Raw genomic sequence first — 22,296 nt, forward strand, 5'->3', positions numbered from 1 at the left:
TCCACTGATGACCACGAGGCTCTCAAAAACGAGGGCTGTCTAAGTAATAAGATATGTGGGTTCCGGATGCTCAAGTCTTCTTCAAGGATGCTGAATCTCAAAACTCCCAGGACAGAGGACCACATGTTTTCAAAGCAGCCACTGATTTTGTGTGTCTCCATTTTGGGGGGTTCCCAATTTGAGACACCTTCAATAGGCCTGACCACAAAAAGTGCTGAGTACCATAGCTCCAACTGATGTCAAGGGGGGGTGCTCAGCACCTCTGAAAACCAGGGGCCATGCAGTGTCCTAAACTGGGCACCCAAACATTGTGAGACAGTGAGAATTAGAAGCCGCTTTTGGAAATTTGGCTGCACAGCTTTAAAAGTTAGTTAAAATGTGTTGTCACTTGGCTGAGTCCTCATTTTTGTTTGAGCAAGGAAACAGGAAGAGCAGAAGGTGCTAGGTTGCATGGCAGAAAATGGATCAATCTGCTGGAACACATTTCGTTTAGCTTTTAGGGATGCCAGATCCTCAGGTGGTGCAAACCTGTCAAAGCTCCTCTGACGTCAGCAAAGGTACACTGAATTACACTATCTGGATCTGGCAAATTTTGCTGGAATCCATTTCCTCTGACCACAGGGATCTGGTCTTAGCGAGATCATCTTGTGGGCTATTTAAACTTGTCAACTTGTCCCCTCGTGTTTTCATGTGATATTCTTTGTGCACCTTTCATCCCCAGCAGCACTGGATTTACCCTTTCTAACTCCGACCTTCACCATAACCTTGTCCATACTGGGTAATTTTTGCAAATAGTTCCCATTACTGCCAACAGCCATTCAGCTCTTTGCCGCATCATTCTGGAGTGATCTGGAATGAAAAAAGTTTGACTTGAGCCAGAGGTTCCCACATCCCAAGCCAGCCCCCTAACCACCAGGCGGCACACACCTATGGGAATCGAAAAGCTCAGATTTTGATCCAAAAGTGGGCGTTTTGATACAATTCCATTTGGGGGGAAATGTTTGAAAGGTTTCCGGGATTGTTATGAAACAAAACCCAAATTTTGAAACCTTGCAAAAATTACCACGAAATGGAATTCTCCTCCTCCATTCGGCGCTGGCCCAATTTCACTCCCAACACAGTCCTCCTCTCTTTAGCAATAAAACTTGACATTCCCCCAATTTATCAGTCCAAAACTACACCTCAGCAAAGATCAGTTTTTCTTGCAGATCCCTGACATTTCAAAAGGTTGCATGATTGTGGCTGTCTCCATTTTTGGGTTAGTAGCGTGACACACCTGAAAGGAGTTTGATTTCCAAGCGTAGGTGCTCAGAACTTTCTGAAAAATCAAGCCACTTCAAATCAATGGAAAAAGGCTCATGATGTCTATTTGATGGGGGAAACTGAGGCACAGAGAGATGAAACCATTTGCCCTAGGTAACACAGACATGGTGGGGACAGGAATAGAACCTACCTACATCTCTTCATAGACAGCTCATTGCGCTATTCATCAGGCCACACTGCTTCCTATATTTTGTCTACTGATCCGAGTGAAATGATGATAGAGCTCAGTGCAGGTAAGGGTGGATAGAGGCAGATGACAGCTGTAATGAGGTCCCTTTAAGACCAGCATTCAGCTGTAACTCAAGAATCCCAGTTCTCATGGGACGATTAGGTAGCAGTGCACAAGCTCCAGAAGAGCGTGAAGCAGTATCTGCTGGAGTTCTGCCAATGGAAAGGTGCTGGATTTGTTTTTCTATCCACGCCAGGAAGAGGTGATGCAAATGCACACCAGCATTTAGTTGCCACAAAAAAATCCCAAAACAAAAAACAAAAAACCACCCCAGAAGCTGAGAAATCAGTCTAATGAAATGCAAAACACTTCCTTTGGGAAAGCTATATTGACCCCATCCTGTTCTTGTGTTCAGGGAGTGGAGGGGGGATTTTGTAAGGTTAGGGTGTGGGGCAGAGTTGCTTACAGCTGAATCTATATGAATTTATAGTCCCCTGTATTTGTTTCTCTTAATCTTTATATGTGTATTTTTATGAATAGATTATTATCCTCATGATATTTTAGCCATCACAAGTGCCCTTCATCTGAGGATCACAAATTACTTTATTAACCAGCTGAGTCTTATGGTATACTTGTAATGGCAGAGAGATATTATAGTACTCATTTTGCAGGTGGAGAAACTGAGGCACGAGGAGGCTAAAGGAAAGGTTTTCAGTACTCCTTGCACTGGGATTGCAGTGCATGCAAAATGCAAGCTCACAGACTGTGCACACAAAGCCCCACAAGCACCTCTTCACATGAATCATTTTGGTCATTTCAGCTGTAAAGAAAAAAAAATCACACCCACACTGACATCCAGGAGTGAAATCCAGTCCCCATTGAACTCAATGGCAAAATTCCCATTGGCCTCAATGGAGCCAGGATTTCACTACTGGCGTGCAAATACAGAGACTCTGAAAATGGCAGCAGGATCACAGGCAGTGCGTGAAGTTATCTCACAGTGATAGGAAGTACAGGCCCTGTGCAGATGACAGAGTGAACTATCTGCTTCTGCTAGAGGAATGAGCACAGTTACCTACCCTGATTGCTGGGCTTTGCATGTGTGAGCAGGGTTGTGGCAATTGGGAGCAATTAATTAATTACCCAGCCTCGCCCAGCACACTATAAAAGGGATGTGCAGTAAGGTGGTGCTGGGGGTTGTGTTTGTTGTTAGCAGGAAATGATTGTGAGAAAGGGGGGTGGGACACACTTTTACCTCTGTTAAATGACCCCTATTTCAGACCTTTGGGTTGGGTTGGGCTTGGCTCATGCTGTTGCTTAGCTGAAGAAAGCCCTGCTGTGCTTTGTTTGGGGTTTAAAGAGGCAGGATAATGTCGTCCCCCCCCCCCCAATGCTTGTACAGGATCCTTCTTTGCTTGCATGGGGCTTTGGGCTAGACACTGCATAAGGGCTAAGGCCAGAGCATTGCTCATTTCTGCTAAGGAGAGTACAGCCTCTGATAACTAACTACTCATGAGGGGTGACTGGTGACCCAGAGAGGGCAGAACAGAGAGAGTTATGGTTCTGCCTCCTTCTACCCATATGCCCACCCACATAGCTGGGCAGGCTACCCAGAGAGAAATATGCTGCTGAGCTGTCTGTATGCCCAGCAGTATTCCCAACCCCATGTGCTCAAAAACCATGAGTCAGGCCCCCAAAAAATCATGAGATCTTACAAAAAAAATATAATACATTTTGGGTTCTTTTTATTTCCCTTCTGGGTTTTGAGCCTTTTAGGGATCCTCTTTTAAGGCTTTTCTCTGCAGCTATGAGAGACAGATTATTATTATTATTTATTTATTATTATAATGAAAGCTGAGAAACAAACATGTGACTCTAGGAGCTGGGGCTTAAAAACAAAAACAAACCAACACCAACTCTCACAGGATTCACAACAAGAAATAGAGCTCTCTGCCTCCATCCTCATAACCAAATCCAGCTGCTGGGGTATTTACCCATCTCTAGTTGCTTCTGTGGTGCAATCACCCCAGACTAGGGTGACCAGATGTCCTGATTTTATAGGGTCAGTCCTGATTTTGGGGTCTTTTTCTTCTATAAACTCCTATTACCCCCCCACCTCCAACCTGATTTTTCACACTTGCTGTCTGGTCACCCCACCCCAGTATCCAGTATTGAAAGTGTGTTTCTGGCTCCAATCCAAAATGCCAAAACACCTATTGACTTTCAATAGGAGCAGTATCAGGTGCTCTGTCTTTCTCATCTTTCCGTCTGTCTGTCTGCTTTCCTGGGGATGCCGGTACTTTAAAGGGCAGGTGGTGGCTGTATTTAGAGCCTCAATCTTCCTGAGCACGGAACCATTCTGAGTCGCACACTCATCGGTGGAGCTGAGTTTCTCTGACTGATTGGTTTCCGATTTTGTTTGGCATTGTATTTGGGCTGCATTTAAATCTTCTTATAAAATCATTTTCATGTCCATGGATTATGACTCGCTCCAGTGGGAGCGCCAAAGGGAGGGCAAGACCACAGCATAGGGCATGCAAGGTGCTAAGGGACTTTTCGAGGTGGTATGGTACCATCTCTAACAGGGACTAGCTGAGCAGATACTGTGTGGGGTGAACAGGTACCACTTTATCAGCTCCATATCATCCCAGGGGTGGCTTTCCTCATGTCAGTAATCAATTTCTCCTCCTCACCCCTCTTACTATTAGATTAACAGATTTTAATGACAGAGGGGACCATTGTGATGACCTACTCTGAGCTGCATAACCTCAGCCACAGAATTTCACCCAGTGATGCCTGCATTGAGCATAACTCCTTGGGGTTGAGCTAGAGTGTATCGTTATCATCTGTTTGTTCATTATTTGTATTCTGGTAGCAGCCATAATGGGCTGGGTCCTGTCTGCACAAAGAAAGACACGTTCCCTGCCTCCAAGAGCTTATAATCTAAGTCCCCGATCTGGCAAGTGAGGTCACATGGGTGGACTGCAACTCTCACACGGGGCCGGGCTGAAGCCAACGGGCCTCCATACAGTCCCCCTGAATTCTTGTCATCTGCAGTTTAAGGACTTAAGAAAACAATCAGCCTAGCAGCCCACATGGGAGAGGAGAGGGATATAGCCCAAATGTGCCGTATCTATTACAATCAATATGCCTCCATGTGCCTGCCATCCCTTCACCGCACCCTGACCCGTTTCCTCTGGGCATCATGGCAGAACTAGGTCCTGAGGAGAGATTTGGAGGAAAGGGTAGTGATTAGAGTTGGTCTTTAAAAGTGGGGGGGGAGAACTGGGAGAGAATTCACAGATTTCTTTTTCATTCCTTCCCCCCCCCCCCACAAAATGTGAAAAGATTCCAACCAGCCCTGGCAGTGACCTGGCGAGGCTGAAAAAGGAGAGTGTGCCATTCATGATGGACAGTGGGGTAAAAGGCACTGAGGTGATTATAGGAAAAGCCAATGTGGGTAGTTCAGGCTCACGTGATGAGCTGTGAGAGGTGGAGTCAGCTAATACTGTGCATAGTCTGGTCTTTCTGAAACCGGAAGGGAGGGGAACTCCAGAGAACAGGCAAGGGCTTCAGTTGCCTTGTGAGAACAGCTAGGAATACTAGGGATTTTGGGGTGGAGGGATATATGTCAACACAAGCTCTTCTCTTCTCTTCTCTTTTCATGCCACCCCCATCACCCTAGTATCTGATCCCCTTCCAGCAGCGCGTTGTGCAACATGACTAAATCCTTCCCATCTGGTTCGATCTCTCCTCCTCCTCCTCCCTCCTGGAGGAGAACTGTGTGTGCAGCGTAATTTTCTGTGGAACGTTTGACACACACATTTCCAGAACATTCTGTCTAGTGGAAAAGCCAAATCAAGAGGGCAGAGAAAGCAACACCTAGTAAGCTACCAGACACGGCCCGACGAACAGGCTTGATGGCACTAGGTCAAAGTCTCTCCACAGCAAAGCTACTTCTCATGTCCAGACCATGTGCTTTCCAAAAGGGTTCTCCAGTGTCATGCCCCTCTTCTTTCTCTCTCACTAATCATGCTCAGATCTCTGCTCCTTTCCCCCATGCCTGCTCCTCATCTGAGAACCACCTTCCTCCCCCTTCACACGTTGATAGAGCGAGATGCTTCACCTCAGCAGATTCAGCCCACTTGGAATCACCCTTCACATGTCTCTGCGTCTCATTGATGCCCCATCTCATTTCAATCTCAGCTGACATCATATCTTTTTTTCCCCCTTCCTGGTGTTCCCTCTGCTATTATTTATGATTTATCTCTGAAAGGGTCCCAGTTAGTGCTGCAGAGTGGTCAGGGATGCGGTTTGTATGAAAGATGCTATTGGAAATAAAGTAGTATTGCATGGTATCTGTCAATCCAACCAAACTCAGCCGCACTCCATGTTACACAGAAGGCTTGTGCCTCATTCCGAGGCCCCTAGATTCTTCCTTCACTGCCTCGGTAGTCCAAGAGAACTCCAGAGAGTGCAGCCACCAATGAAATGATCCCCACACATTGTATGCAACACCCTGAGGAAATGGCCAGTGAAAAACCTTTATACACTTCAGTCAAAAAGCAGAACAAGCCTTTAAGAACCAGCCAAGACTCCCTTTCCTGGCACCTGGCTTTTGCTGCTACGTTACTCTAACATGAATGAATCCCCCTTTCCTTGGAGACAGACCAAGGTGCTCGAACTGTGCTCAATTGAGAATTTTGCTAGCAGCTTGCCAGGAAACAAACGGTGGCCCCTAATTTCCATCAAATTGGAAGACATTGCAGATATTCTCATCTTTAATACAGAGCCATGGCCCATATAAACTACATATCTCAGCATGTGGTGTGGTGGAGCCACTTGGATCAAAATGGAGCATGAATGCTGGGACCCAGTGGGCAAGACATATTGTAGAGTTCCATGGTTGCCTTTTGTCTATGGTCCACCACTTTGGCCATTCCTAGCCTAGAAGCTATTGCTTTTATTAATGTCAAAGTACCAATAGAGAGACATGCTGACGATATCTCCCATACACCAACCTTCTGGACCTGGGCTGAGAGTCATCCTTATAGTATAAAGTTCTGGGAGGACTTAGATGTACTAGAAAGTCCATTAAATGAGAATTGATCCAGGCCATCTTGAAGAGATTTCCACCTGGTCCTTTCCCAGTTCTGGAAAACCAGGAATTATCAGGAAACGGTCAAATTATTCCCAGTAAGATTCTCTGAGTCTGTGGACTCGTTTTTCTACAGGCATACTTCTTCCTACTGGGATTTTCCATGCGGCAAACTCCATGGTGCAGCTGGTCATGGGAAGGCTTCTGCCTACACACTAAATAAATTCTAATGTGATGCTCTGTTTCTCTATGGAAACTGCACCCTGCGCTTCTCTCCATGAGTTTTTTCTCATTTCAGGCTCCATAATAAATTAACGAGAAGATGTTTTCTTTACACCAACCATAGGACAGACTCTTTTCTGTTCTCAATTAATCTTTAGTGATCTATATTAAATATTTATCTGAAGCAACGAGCCCTGTATTGCAGCAACATTTTCTATTATGAGACTTTATCATATCAAGCAATATTTTTCCAGTGCTGACTCCCTCGTATATATTAAGCCAGAATTTCCGAGGGAATGACACATTTTTTTTCTCCAAATGACCTTTTCTCTTTGTAACAAGCTGCTGATATGTTGGAATTTACAGGGTTATAAACACTTTTTATTGTGTGGGAGGAGGCTGGGTAATTCGGCATCAGCTTTCCTAATAAAACCCGAGGGAGAGGTTGTGATATTTGACACCAGTAAAGGCATGAAAGGCCTTCTGGGATTGCTGGGCACGAATGTCAGTGGAAGTCAGAAGGAGTGTGAGCCTTGTGCTTTCTCTCTGCTGATGTAGCTTTCAAATGACACCAGCTTACCGGAGTTTGCTGTCACAGGAGACGGAAGGAAAGGGATCTTGAAAGGGACTGGGTTTCAGGACTCCTGGGTTCTCTTCCTAACACTGAAAAGAGACTGTAATCTAGCAATTAGACCAGGGGACTGGGAGTCAGGATTCCCAGGTTCTCTTTCTGGCCCTGGGAGATGAGTGTGATTGAATAGGTGATGAGGAACCAGGACACCTGGGTTCTTTTCTTGGCTCCGCATGGAGAGTGTGGTCTAATAGATAGAGCAGGAAAATGGAAATAACAATTCCTGTGTCCTCTTTTGGCTCTGCCACTTAATTTCTGTGTGACTATGGGCAAGTCATCTGACCTCTCTCCACCTAAGTTAAATCTTGTGTAAAATAAATTGTTGTTGTTGTTGTTAATTTGTATTGTTGTAGCACCTAAAGAGGGACCCGCTCATGGAATAGAACCTCATTGTGCCAGGCACTATTCAAACACAGAATAAAAAGACAGTGCCAGCCTCAAAGAGATTATAACCTAATACTTCCCTGCTTCACAGGGGAGTTGTGAGTTAAGCCGGTTAATAATCATCAGTGAATAGCTTATTCTACACATTTCAAAATAGTTCTGTATAAATTGTTTGAGGAATATATGCACATTATAAATGATTTACCTAGCAATACAACCAAGCTGCTGTGTTTTGATGAATATATCCATGAATAATAAATATGATGAATTTCATTATATTTTACTAGTAAATTATTCATTTAAAAAATCCTTCCCTCAGCTATCATTAGGAGGCTTAATTAACACTTGTTACGGGCTTTGAGATCCTCAGATGAAAGATCCTATAGATAGGCTTGTCTGAATTCTATTTTTTTTAAATAATTTCAGTGGATAATATCAATGTTTATTTTAAAGCTTTGGGTTTTTTATTTAAGTTTTCAGTTGTGGATTTTAAGCATTTTTTTCCAATTTGTATTTATTTAAATTTTCACAGTTGTGGGCATTTATGTGGGAGAAGGGGGTCAGGCAATAATTATCCAATGTCAATAGACATTGAGATTCAAAAAGTTACAGCGTTATAACGGTTAAAACGCCAATTGTCAACATCACATGTCAAAATATACAAAGTAAAGATCCTTAAATCAGAATGCAACAAATTCTCAAGGAGCGTGTTTTCTTACTTGGTCTCGCTCTGCAAATTTTGATGATTATCGATGGAAATATAGCTATTTTTGTCAGTTCCTGCCTGCACGGTGAAATTGACATTTACCGACATTTGCCGACAAAAATCTAATCCTTCCAAGCCTAGTTATAGAAGTGATTGTTATTATTCCTTTCTGGATGAGGATGTCACTGGTGATTTATTGATATTATTAGGAATAAATATGTATATTATGGTAGTGCCCAAAGGTTCTATTTGGGAGTGGAGTCTCATTGTGATGAGTGTTGTACAGACATAGAAAGGAGACATCTTCATGGCCTGAGGGGTTTACAGTTCTGCCGAAGTGGAGTCCGGCCCTTAATATTTCTCTTATTTGGGTGTTTTTCTAGGACAGCAACACATCCTGCATATGTTGATGAAGCGATGGCTGTCATTTTTTAAAACATAAGTGGAAGATCAATTTCCTAAGGGCCAGATTTTAAAGATATTTAGGCACCTAAAGATGCAGATAGGTGCGTAGTGAGATAGTCAAGTGCTGCTAGGCACCGAACTCCCACTGAAAGATATACGATGTGGGCACATGGGCACTTCTGAAAATTACTGTTATTATTAATTATTTGTATTACCATCGCATCTAGGAGTCCTAATCCCAGACCAGGACCCCGATGTGCTTGGTCCTGACCAAGCATGGAACACACACACGATCCCTACCCCAAAGAGCTGACAGACTAAATATAAAACAAGAGACAACAGATGGATTCAAACAGACGGAGGAATACATGGAAACAATGAGACAATGAAGAAAAATCCCTCTGCGTCTTTAGGCTCTTAAATACCGTTAAAAATCTGGCCGTATGTACATTTACATGTGATTTGCTTCCTTTCTCTATAAGCCCATAGCGTGTGTTGTTGTTCTGAAGACTTTTTGAAGGGTTACACTAACAACAAGGCAGTTGGCAGGGTTTAGGCAGGTGGTGTGCTGGCTGCATATTCTGTCTCTCTCTCTCTCTCCCCCATTCAGAAATATATTAACTTCTGTGAGCTCACAAGGAAGATAAAGGACCCACAAAGCAAGAGTGCTTCCTTGTATCTTTTCTGCTATGGCGGCTGATTGATTGCAGATTGGAAGCAGCTCCAACTTTCCTTCCCAAATGAAAAATGAAGAGCTCTTAACAATTGAATAAAATCTATCATGCTAAGAGAAGGAGTTCCACTAGCACAGACAGAAGAGGAGGCATCATAGAGCCATTAAAAATTTCTATACCTGCTGGCTGATCCTTTACACTCCTGCCCCCTCGTGCACATACCCCGCTACACTTTAGGATAACAAATCTGTGGCTTACCTATGACTTCATACTGACGCTGCATACCACGGAGCATCTCCACCACTGCACCATGGCCTCTTTGCACCAGCTAGGCTGGCTGTCGGAAGTGGACCATAGTGCACGTGTGAGTCTCAGCCTGGAGAATACCACAGCAGAGAGCTGTCTCCAGAACAGTTCTGGATGCAGAGAGATGGGCCAAGTGAGGTGGCTTGAGGCCACTAGGGGGTTGTATGATTCTCCATCCCCCTAATGGTCCGTGGGGGCCATTGCAACTAGGTGCAAATTAGGGTAGCCCTAGCCTATACTGGGTGCTGAACAGGCCTTAGTGGTCCCTGCATAGACTATTCCTCCTTGTCCATGTGCTAGCACCTGTGTCGGAGGAGGGATGTGTTGGCGGTGCTGTAATCCAGAGTGACATCAAGGACAGATGCAGATCCTCTGGTGGTCATAGCTTGGGCCCCTACTACTTGAGTTCATTTCCCAAGTATAGTAATGATAATAATCTATTATCACGCCTACACATCAAAACAGAAACACATTGCAATCAAAGCAACAAAAGGTGGAATTATGGGTAAACAATAGTATAATTCAGGTGAATGAAGCTGGCCAGAGCTGGCTTTTTCCCCTTCTCCCCAACAGAGGGAGCAGAGAGCACCATCTGTTTAGGTCTTCTAGCCCTGGCGTTTATACTGTTAACAGCTTAGGGCCTAATGGGGCTAAGCAGTCCCAATTCCACCCAGTAGAGGGCAGCACACACAGGCACACTGGATGGTTCATTGCTTATTACCATAGCTAGACAAAGCTTGAGAGTCTGGCAAGCATTGATTGTGACTGGTGCTGTCCAAAGGATGAGAGTTTGGGTTCGCAGCAACTTTCAAGGTTTTGTCATTTGTTTTCATTCCGCATTGGAACAAAACCATTTTTTGGAAACATTGAAACAAGCTGTTTTCAGCGCTCTCTCCCTCTCTGCCTCCGGTCAGAAGTGACCAGAAAGTCTTCAAAACCATTTCCAATGACAGCTTCATTGGAACCGGTACATCTCTGCAAAACAGTTTGGTTCTCACGAAACAGCATGGTTTGACAAAATGGGATTTAGCGGAAAACGTTCCATCCAGCTGAAACTGTGACAATACTGTAAGAACTCTGCAGCCACCTAGAACATCATGTTCCCTCACCAGAACTAGAACTTCACAATGATGACACAGCCTTCTTTTCCTTGTATTCGCAACTCTAATGGTCGCTTTGAGTTTGGCATAGGAACAAATCCAAAAACTCAAAATGAAGCTTGTTACAGGAGTGCTCTGGTGTCTGTATATATGTAAATAATTAGTCAAGAGATACGGTGCCAGTAGATGGTGCTCAGAAACATGTAGCATACTTCCTGGATTTTGCAGGACCCATAAAACTAGTTGTGACTGCACATGGCTTCCTTTGTGCAGCTGTTTACGTCGTCTCTTTACAAAGCTTAGCCTAATCTGGTGTTCACCCAAGATCATGTACCAGCCTAAGGTTCATCTGAAATGGAATGGTTGTGACTTGCTCTGGGAGTTAGCTAGATGGCGCTAGAGTATTTTTATGTGTTTCCATGATAATGTGACTGTTTGGTGCAAAATATGGTGGTAGGTTGGACGTTGCTAGAATAAATGAATGTTTAATTGTATGTAGATGTTGTTCTGTGGTTTGCTTTTTCATGCACATTCAAGCAACTTAGCTTTACTAGTACAAATGCTTACAAAGAGGCTGTTTTTAAACTCAAACTATTACCAATATTATTATGATCAATATTATTGATGTTGTTACTTACAATTATATTCATACAAATAATATATGTCATATTTATGTTGCAGTTGCATCCTTGATAAACAGGAAGGCCCAACTGGGCGAGGTGCTGTGCAAACACAAAGTGAGTCAGTGCTGCTCTGAGATGTTTACACTTGTGATTGAATTGTATGTCTGCGTGTGATATTCAAAATTTGGAATCTTTGCTGGCTTTGTTAGTTTATGTAAGACATCCTATTAGATAACAAAAATGGCATCATAAGCGTTATAGCACTATCACCAACATCAAGAGTTAAAAAATCATGGGATTCACGTAAAATTCATGACATTTGTAAAAGATAATATATTAGGGGGGGGTTACTTGTCTCCTGCTTTCTGAATATTTTGGGGTCACATTTTCAAGTTTTTCTCTGCAACCATGAGGGCTAGAAACCTACTTCAAAAAGAAATGATCTGAGATTCTCACATAATCACAGGACTCCAGGTGCTGGGGCTTCCAGAAAAAAACACCAGGCCCAATGAGACTCTCATTAAAATTCCAAGAATTGGCAACACTGAAATCTGTGCTGTGCTGGTTCATTATACCAAATCTCAAATGCTCGCCTTTCATCCAGAGGGAAACATAACCGCAAAGAAATTGGCGTGTCATTTTGCCTCGTGAATACATCTCAGAATTTCACATTCTGCTAATGAAAAACAAGATGCAAAATGCAAGGAGTACATTATATTTGTTTAGGGATTATTCTTTCAGCTTGAACGAGGGAGGAACCAAACAAACCTCCTTCTCTTTCCCTTCCTCTCCCCATCAACCCTGCAACTTATATTTCCCTCTTTCCCCACTGCTCTCTTATTAGTGCTGATCAGACTCGGAGTGCGGACTCCCCAAGGAGAACCCAGACATTTGGAGGGAAGTAAAAAGTAATTTTCTTTTTGGTGTTGCTCAAGAGCTGGAAGCCAATACTGAAATATTTAATGCTGAATACTCAGCAGAGGGGCTCTCATTTGCTGAGCGGGAAGGAAACAGTAAGATAGAAAAAAAATGGGAACAGGCTGTGCTGGATGAATGACTGAAAAACAACTGTCCAAATTTACCTTCTCTCCCCCACGTAGGGTTGAATTGTGGTTGGTCTTCACTTACACCTCCAAGCAGTGGTGGGGGACAGGGGAGGAGTCAGTGTAACCTATTGGTCCATGTGTGTTGTGTGTCTTCCTCTGTGAGTCAGTCACAGTCGCCAGCTACAGAGTCTGGCTCCTTAGCTCAAGCTGTAGCAGCTCCTGCTTTCAGCTCAGAAGATCCCTGCTTTGATGGCCAAGATGGTGGCCGCGACATAAAGGAACCTTTTCCCTTCCCCAGAAGTCCTGCCCAGAATAGCGTCCCTTGAGTTTGAGAGAATCCAGGGGCTGGTTCCTAGATGCTCTGCCTTGGGAAGACTAGCTAGGATCCTCCCTGACCCTTCCTGAACAGGATGGCTGAGAGTTGAGGGGCCACCTCTCCATCACTTCTCTGACCCCTGACCAGCAGGCAGTGAGGAGAGTATGCTGTAGTCTTTCCAGGGGCATAACAGTCCCCTTGCTATGTAGCTAGGGGGTTTCAGGAGGCAGAATAGAGCAGGGACCTCCACTTTGCCCTTACAATGGGCTGTGCCTAACAGGCACCGTTTAGCCCTTAAGAATCGATTAGGGTCCAGGCAGAGACTGGAATCTCTAAAGAAGGGCAAAACATTAGCAGAAGCTGTATTAGCAAAGGCCCTTTGGCCCGGCCCAGCAGGCTGAGAACCAGTGACAGGTGGGGTAGGGTTGTGCTTCGAGGCTGAATGCTATGACAGGGTGTGGGGCGCTGACTGTGCCCTCACTGGGTGAGTTGCTCAAGGAGAGCTGATTGGCAGCTGTCACACCACACTCCTCCAGACAGGGCTGATCAGTTTGAAGATAAGGAATCAGGTGTGTGTGTGAATCCACGTGAAAGATGGAAAAGGCCTATTGGACATGGAGTACGTTCCCCTCCCGACTCCTGGCCAAGGCAGGATTGTTCTGTAAAGTATATTCCCAAGTGCTTTGTCCAGACTGCTTTTAAATGAGGAGTGGGACCCAAGAGGCTCCCTATTACAGGTGTGTTTAGTTTGGAAAAGAGGCGATTAAGGGGGGACATGATAGCGGTCTTCAAATACCTGAAAGGCTGCCATAAAAAAGATGGAGAAAAATTGTTTTCTCTTGCCACAGAGGGCAAGACAAGAGGCAACGGTTTCAAAAAGAGGCTGGATAGCCACCTATCTTGGATGGTTTAGGCACAACAAATCCTGCATCTTGGCCGGGGGTTAGACTAGGCGTCCCGTCTAACCCGGTGGCTCGATTAGAAAGGGAGGCTGGGTTGTTTTTTCCTTACACACCAGTTGGAGGAGGCACAGTCAGGCCCGGGAGGTCCAGCAGAATGTGGACCAGTGGTGGGGGCTCTGCCCACGCCAGCAACAGCGGGAGTGGTCACAGGGCCCTCATTTCCAACCACAAGCAGCAGAAGGGGGAGCATCCAGGACAATTAGAGGCTTGGTCTGCTCTGGTGGCGGGTTTGGGGCCAGAAGCTTCCCTGCTGGTTCTAGAGGTTGCTGCTCCTCCCTCTGCTGGGGCCTGTCTGCAGACTCAGGCAGACTTCACTGCCTGGGTCATGTTTTCAAGTTTTCCTTTGGTACTACAAGCACTAGGGCTTGGGTTTGTTCGTTTAATGGGAGCTCAGATTCTGATGTCATCCTGGAACTCCAGGAGCAGGGACCATCGGCCTGCACGCACTGTGGCATATTTTCAGTGGGACGTGTGCTTCTAAATCCATCGGACACTTTTGACAATCCCATCCCCTTAATCTGGCCCTATTCACAGCTGCCTTCATTTATTCCAGACCACGAGGAATGCCTACCAAGAGCAAGCAGGAGCAGGTCAAGGAAGAGGAGGATTTCCCAGGCTGGATGAAGATGGGGTCATCCCTTCTCCATTTAACAGTGTGGTTGAAGCCTCAGCTGCAAGGACCCAGCATCCCCGCTGCAGTCTGCACTGCACTGCAGTCTGATTCCACACCAGGCAGGCTCATGGAATGCAAATGCGCTGAGATCTGTCAGCTCTGACTTCTCCTCCCCCATCCACAGGTCTCACCTGATGGGAGAAGTTATTAAACCAGTACAAATGACTCCCCTGTGAAGTCGGCCTCATTGCAGCTTCCTGTAAATATTTTATTGTAAATGACTTGTGTCCGGGTGGAGCTCTGTGAAGCGAGGTGTATGGGAAATAGTCTCCGAGGGCTGGAGAGAGAGAGAGAGACGCCAGTGCGCGATCAGTTACAGAGCATGGTCACCAACTAACAATGGCCCTGAAGCGTGATCCTGGCATCAGATACTTGGCATCACCTGCGCCGCCATCCAGAGATGACACCTCTGCTACTGCCTGCTGCAGAAGCCCTGATATACCTGTATAATCAACTCCTTAAGAGAGGTGCAGGCGGCTGCATGCCATCTCCTGTGTGCACACATAAGCCACGGCACATTGCCCGACCTGCCCTGAAGGCAGGTGTAATGGATCTCTCATTGCCTGCAGAAGAATCCCTGTCACCTGAGGCTCACCAAAATCCCTCTCCCTCCTGCTCTGTCTCCAGGGGCTGCCGATTCCCTTATACCTTCTTGCAATCATGCTTTTTCAGGAGACCGGCCCTTGGTTTCTGACTGAACTTGCATTGTCCAACCGTGGGTCTGTAAGATGAGCATGGGAAATCAGCGTGGATGTCTCCAATCGCTGTTGCAGTGAGGCTTATCTTGCTGCACTTACAGAGGTCAGGGGGCGGTAGTCAGGCAGAATAAAAGAAGAAGAAGTAAGACTTGGAACACAGGGGAAAAAATTATAGGGGGATCCAGAAATAGAAAAAGCTATAAAAGGTACAGTCATGGCATCCCCCTATGCGCTACTGGTGCCAGAACAAATTTATTCCTTGCATCAAACATCTGATGACTCCTTTTTTACATAACTGCTTCTGCAGAAATAAGCATCTGCCTGTTTTACAAGTGGAATTAAAAGCCTACCCACAAGGTTGAGTGACGGCTTCTCCTTGGCTTGTTAACCTTGAAACGGCTCTTAAGCCACGAGGCCTCAGTCTGCCTGCCTTCAGACATCTGCAATGAACATGGAAAGCCCAGCTAAGTGCCAGAGAGATCCACTATGGAGCAATGCGGAGGGGACCAGTGGGTGGAGAACTGTGAATAATCCCAAAACTTGGTGTACGTAGAGGAGAGTGGATCCCTCATCACTCCATAAGAAAGGGACTCATGCAGGTGAGAAATGAGAGGGGACAGAATTCCCTTCTAGGCCCAAGAGCACGTGCTGTCTCCAGTCCTATGCTCCTTGTGCCACCCTCCCGAAGACACGGGTTTGAACTGCTAAATTCAAAGGAGGACCTGACCTTCCCCAAAGTTTGGAGAGATGGTTGGCTCTAAGCCGTTAGCCTGGAATGATTTCTAAGCTTATTAATTTTTGGCACAATTTATGCTTTCATCAGTCAGAGCCCCTCAAGATTATTAAAGATGAGGAGGGATGTCTGATATCACAGCTGCCACTGATATTCTGAAACCCTGACCATCTGAATCCAAATGCAGCCAGAACAGCTGTTCATCAAACCCAGATGAAGGCCAAACTCCTTGGCTGTATGACCCAGCAACCACCAGGATTTTGCAGAGTATTATACAGGCCCCAGCAAGCCCCATCGTCCTCCATCCCTGCCTTTGTTCTCCTTTATGCAAATATATGAACGGTTATCCATATGCATGGAGATTCATTATGCAGGGAATGTAACAACACTGGTCCCTGAACTGCATGAAAAATGAAGGTTGTGGGTAAACGAGTAACTACGTGATGTAATTGGCTGGTTTACGCCAGTCTCATGAATGTGTCATCTTTGCCAAGCTGCAGTGTGAGAGCAGTGAGATGGGAATGTAAATTGCATCTCTCTCATAAAGTTGCGTAAACTTGTGTTAGTGTCATTTTCAGCTGAACGTTTACATTGAGGAGAACACTGGAAGGTTTCATTGTTTACACACATTATGTAAATTGATATAAATTCCTGGTTTACACACATTTATTTACAAGGTGTTTACTGATTAAAAACCAATGTACATCACTAGTTTACATGCATAATGTAAACTATGTAAATTTCATTATTTTTTACATGCAGTGCTCTGTAGCATCCCATTGCTTATTCCACACAGTCAACAAGAACTTCCTTTCATCTCTTCTCCTTCCGTCCTTCACCTGCTACATTACTGCTGAAAAAAACCTCACCTCCAGCTTAGAAACATAAAAGATGATGTCTCCTTTACGCTGAGAGATTAAAACTCTCATGTGAAAACGTACTTGCTGTCGCCAGAATTGCAGTGTGACTAAAAAAATCAAACCAAAGCAGAGAATGAGAAATATCATGGAGGCTGTCTACGTATACAAGAGGAATGGGTTTCCTGAATGCGGTGAAGAGGAGTCTTGGTGATATTCCTTCAGATGTTATTGGCATCCAAGGTGCTATAGTTGGCCAGAAAGCTTGCTATGGGGTATAAGTGAGAGACAGAGAGCCTTTAAGATAAGGCATAGTTAGGGACATGAGTTCCAGGTTGCATCACAGAGGCAATGAAGAGACTACACCAAACTCCTAACCTGTCATTTGAGAAGGCAGCTCATTGGTAGGTCGTGGGTTATTTTCTAAACTATCCAGTTGGGGAGTGTCCATATTTTGTTTTGGGGTCTAAAAGGCCAGGGTCAAGTCAATTTCCTTTCAACGTCTGAGAATGCCCACCAGAGTCTTGCACATTGTGCGGCACTGTACTGGGCAAGGAGTCTCTGAGGTTGGGTAAGTGATACAGGACACAGTGTGAAGTGGATAATTAGACCTGGGCTGGGGCGAGCAGCCCATTGCAGGCACCTCTCTGCTAATGCTGATAAATGCTCCCAATGTAGAACGACAGCTCTTTCTTCTCTGCAGCTTTCTTAGTGGGAAGAAATGCCACCGTTGCTCACATGATAGGGAACTTGCTGGAAAAAAAAGCCGGGGGGTAGGAGGGGAAGGTGTCTGACTTGACAAGTGTTATTTTGCAGACTGACCTGGGGTGTGAATCTCCTCCATGGCATGCAGACGCTCTGTTCTTTTATTTAATGATTTCTGCAAATCCAGATGGGTTGTGAATGAGAGTGAAAATGAAACCTAACAATAGCCTGGTGAAGTGGCACTGGGAATGGGCACACTCTGAATGGATGGAGAAGATTTTAGCTTTGGCTTTCGTCCTCTCTCTGTGTCTCTCTCTGTCACACACACACACACACACACACACACACACCATTTCAACAATTAGCACTTGATTCTCATTTACACTCTGGCCTCTTTATACCTCTCTGGCATCATAAAGGGACTAAAAGTGGGACTAGGTTATATTTATGCTCACTTGAAAGTCCCTTTACATATCAAGAGTGGCCTAAAGGGACTTCAGTGTAAATGTGCATCAGGTTCTCAGTGTTTGGCTAGAAAATGGTGCTTCTCCCTATGAATGGACGTAGACCAGTTATCACCCCCCTGTCACTGCTGCCCAGGCACATAAACCCACACTGCAGGCTGAAAATGAAGGCTAGAATTAATGCTACCTCACGCATATGGCACCTGTCACCCACGGAGCTCACATTGCATTACAGAGTTGGGTTTTGTTAACCCTTTACCATGTAGAGGGTCAACAGCTATGGGGACTGAATGTGGGACCTCTCATTTTAAAAGACCCTGTTCTGCTAGGCAAGGCTATAGCAGGCTCACCAAGCTCCCTCTCTGTGGACAGCCACAACTAGAGAGGGCCAGAGTTACACTGGGATTACATACAGATGGGGAAACGGAGTCAGAGGGCGGTGAGGCAACTCACCCAAAGAGACCCAGGGAGTTGATGAGTGCTCTGTTTGTTTGTGGCAGCGCTCATCATGAGCTAAAGACTTTTCTGACATAGAAGAAGAGGCAGACAGCCCAAGGAACTGACTATCTGAAGATGGCTGCACAGACAAGTAGACAGAGGTCAGGAATGTGGAACAATAAACGGGATTTTCTATACAAATGTGTGAGATGCTCTATAGACAGCACAGCAGAAGTGGGTTTTAAGAAGGACATGGAGTAAAGGGAATATGGCTTTGGGGATGACTCCAGGGATGTCAGACCATGCACGCAGGACTGTGTGGATAAAGGGGATTGATGGAGAGAGTGGCAGACTCTAGAATAGGAATATGAGCAGAGTAGGTGGCAGGGAGGCCAACATGTAATTCAACCCAAAGGAGGATAACATTTATACAAGCAGCAAAGAATCCTGTGGCACCTTATAGACTAACAGACGTTTTGGAGCATGAGCTTTCGTGGGTGAATACCCACTTCGTCGGATGCAAGTCGGATGTCTTGCATCCGACGAAGTGGGTATTCACCCACGAAAGCTCATGCTTCAAAACGTCTGTTAGTCTATAAGGTGCCACAGGATTCTTTGCTGCTTTTACAGATCCAGATTAACACGGCGACCCCTCTGATACTTAACATTTATACAGAGTCTTGAAAGAGGTGACCAATAGTTCAAATGTGATGCAATAGACAGCGAAGGGATTCAAAAAGAGGAGTGACATGAACAAATGAATGGGCCAGGAACATGACAATGGCAAAACTGAAAAAAACTCTGGTTTGCTGACTCCTTTTCCTCTAGCCACGGGCATGCATTGGCCAAAATGGAACCATGTTGAGTGCCTAACATTAGATATATCAATTCCTATCAGATTTCAGAGTTGTTGAGCACCCCACAATGCTCCCAGGGATTTTTAGGGCACATTTATGCCACTCCAGGCCTTTTACCCAAAGCAAAGGGGCCAGAATGGACATGCAGATCTCATCCTATGAGAACTGGAATGATTTTCTGGCCCATCTCAGGTTAACAACAAATCTATCTGATGAGCTATGGAAAATGTCAGATAAGCTGACTATCTACATGTCACTGATATGTCTTATTAATATTACAATATAGAGCTGGTTGAAATGTTGATCATATTTCATATTGAGGGCATTTATAAATAGTCTATAAAGGGTTAATGCATTATTCATAGATATTTTAATGGTTAGTTATAGAGTCTACAGATTGTTATAACCCTGCTTTATAGCCATCTATAACACCGTCTGTTGATGTGCTTATAACCATCGCTATCACACACATTAGTGTCTGCAACATGCATGTGGCATCTATGAATCATTTCTCAACTCTTTATAAACTATTTCCAAATCACATCTTGACTATAAAGGGCGGCTGAAATATTTACATTTTTTTTAAATGAATTTTGAAATTTCAACAAAAAATAGGATTTTTTTTTCAAATTTATTTTTGATTTTGTTTTGTTTTTGGCTTTCATCCTCCTGACCATCTCTAATTAATCTGTTCACTGTAACCCACAACTAATCCTGCATTTCTTCTTCTATATACTTGACGCCCTCTTTGTAACTAGCTTATGTAACAAAATAGCTTTGTATTGTCATCCATTTAATTTGCCAGTGTTTATTGTACGGTGATGTATGTGATTTTAAGAGACAATAAAGTGTCCAGAGGTTGGACTGGACACTTTTTTTTTCTTTTTTCTTTAGGAACTGAAATAAATAAATGCATTTGGAATTTTCACTTTTCCGCTCCCAATTATGCCCCGCTCCCCGCTCCCTATCAAGCCAATCCTTTATTAGCCACTCAGTAGAAGAATTATTCTTTGTTTTTCTATAGCACTGGACATCCAAAGATCTCAGAACATTTTACAGACATTAATGAATTAAGCCTTGGAATGTCTCTGGGAAGTAGGCAAGTATTGTTATTTCCATTCTACAGGTGTGGAAACTGAGGCATAGAGTGGTGAACTGACTTGCCCAAGGCCACAAAGTGAATCTGTGGCAGAACCACAAACAGAACTCAAATTTTTTCTTACTCTTGAGCTTTAGCTATTAAACTGTGCTTCCAGTACTGTGTGCCCTTCCACCTACATGACTATGCAGACAGCCCACAAACCAGCACCACCATCCCATACACATTATCACAGCTCATAGGACAGTCATCAGTGCAACATTTTCCATCCTCAACCGCACCGTGAACCCGCCTCATTATCGTGGGGTTGATTCTGAATAATGCTCATTCTTCATCTCTTGGCTCTATCGATACCGCCCATGACCCAACACTCAATACAAAACAGCTCTCCATATCTTCTCTCTACCTCTCAAGACCAAATGTGAGATACAGACCTAAACTAAGGGGTACGATCATTTCAGGGTTCTAAGGAAATTACCCTAAAATCCTGTAGAGTATAATAAAGAGAGACATCCACTCTATCCACCTACAGAATGTAACAGAGAATTATGTCGCCAAGGTAGAATTCTAGAGGCTGGTTTAAACATTCAATGGAAAGAATATCAGTGGCTATTCAGTTCCATAGGAACTCTGCAAAAGGGAAAGGGTCCTTTTGCACTGGATGCCTTTGCCAACTGGCCTACTAGTAAACGTCTGTGGCACGACAGGGGCGAACGAGGGGCTGGTTTTTGTGAGGCTGGCTGCAGACACTAGAAAATCCTGTGTTTTGCTTGACGTCGCTGCGTAACATTGGCAGTGGCTTTATCTCGGAGGGTTTTCAATGTAAATGACACGGTTCTAATGTGCTGTGTCCATGTTTCCTCACAGCAAGACACTCTGGGGAAATCACCACTAAACAGGCGACAGTGTTCCAATTAGGGACGGGTGAGCTCTTTTTTTGCCTAATTTCGAACCCACTCGAAATTCACGGGTCGGAATGGCTGATTCGAATTCTAGCGACGCCGGGCTTTGGAGATGCCATGGGAAAAGGGGCACATGGCAAGACCCAGTGTATAAAAGGTGCAGAGAGCCTGAGCAACGAACACAAACACTCTGTGAAACAAAGCACAGAGGGGGAAGATTCCAATGAAAACTCAACACTCCACAGACAGGACACTCCCATGTTCCACCCCAGAGTCCCAGGGCGGCTTCGCTGTCCTTAATGCAGAGCACTGGCTTCCCTTTAGCTAGGTGAATAAAAAGAGTGATTGAGAATCACCCTTGAGGAGGAAACTTGTCTTTAAACCGGAATCCGATACTTGGTGAACTCCAGCTTGCTTGGCAGACCCGGGCAGTAGATTGTGGAGCCCGCAAAATGAGATTTGCCCACCCCAATGCTAACAACACACCATGTTCTGGATGGTTTGAGGGCTCTGAGCCAGATCTTCAGCGGCTATAAACTGGCAGAGCTCCATTGAATTTAAAAGGACCACACTGATTTACACCTGCTGAGGATTTGGAAATATGGGCCCGATTTTCTAGTGCTCAGCACCCACAATTGGAACCAGATTTTTAAAAAGTCTTCAGTACCCAGTTGAACATTTAAATAAAGGCTGGATTCTGCTCTGTTCAAATCAATGGCAGATTGGTTTTGGTTTGGGGTTTTTTTCCCCAGTGACTTGAGCGGGAGCAGGATAAGGCCGAGGGGAGCAGATTTTCAAAAGGGAGCCACTCCCAGCCCAGCAACTCCCGTTTTGACACAGATGCCTGGATTTTCAAAAGAGCTCAGCTTCTTTATAGGCTCCTAACCTAAAGCAGAGGGTAGCAT

The 22,296-nt window shown here is 44.8% G+C and overlaps 1 protein-coding gene across 2 annotated transcripts in view; it reads right to left on the reverse strand.

The window, feature by feature from the left end:
* BRINP1 (BMP/retinoic acid inducible neural specific 1) overlaps positions 1–22,296 on the reverse strand; it is a 93,757-nt gene that overhangs the window by 40,737 nt on the left and 30,724 nt on the right. The window contains exon 1 of one of the 2 annotated variants that reach the window (XM_044993162.1): positions 737–838. The exons of the other annotated variant lie outside the window; for it this stretch is intronic. The gene's annotated coding sequence lies outside the window, so the exon portion shown is untranslated. Of the gene's footprint in view, positions 1–736; positions 839–22,296 lie in introns of those variants that run through there. 2 annotated transcript variants of the gene reach the window in all.

The sequence above is a fragment of the Mauremys mutica genome, chromosome 18 (genome assembly GCF_020497125.1).
Source record: "Mauremys mutica isolate MM-2020 ecotype Southern chromosome 18, ASM2049712v1, whole genome shotgun sequence".
NCBI lineage: Eukaryota > Metazoa > Chordata > Testudines > Geoemydidae > Mauremys > Mauremys mutica.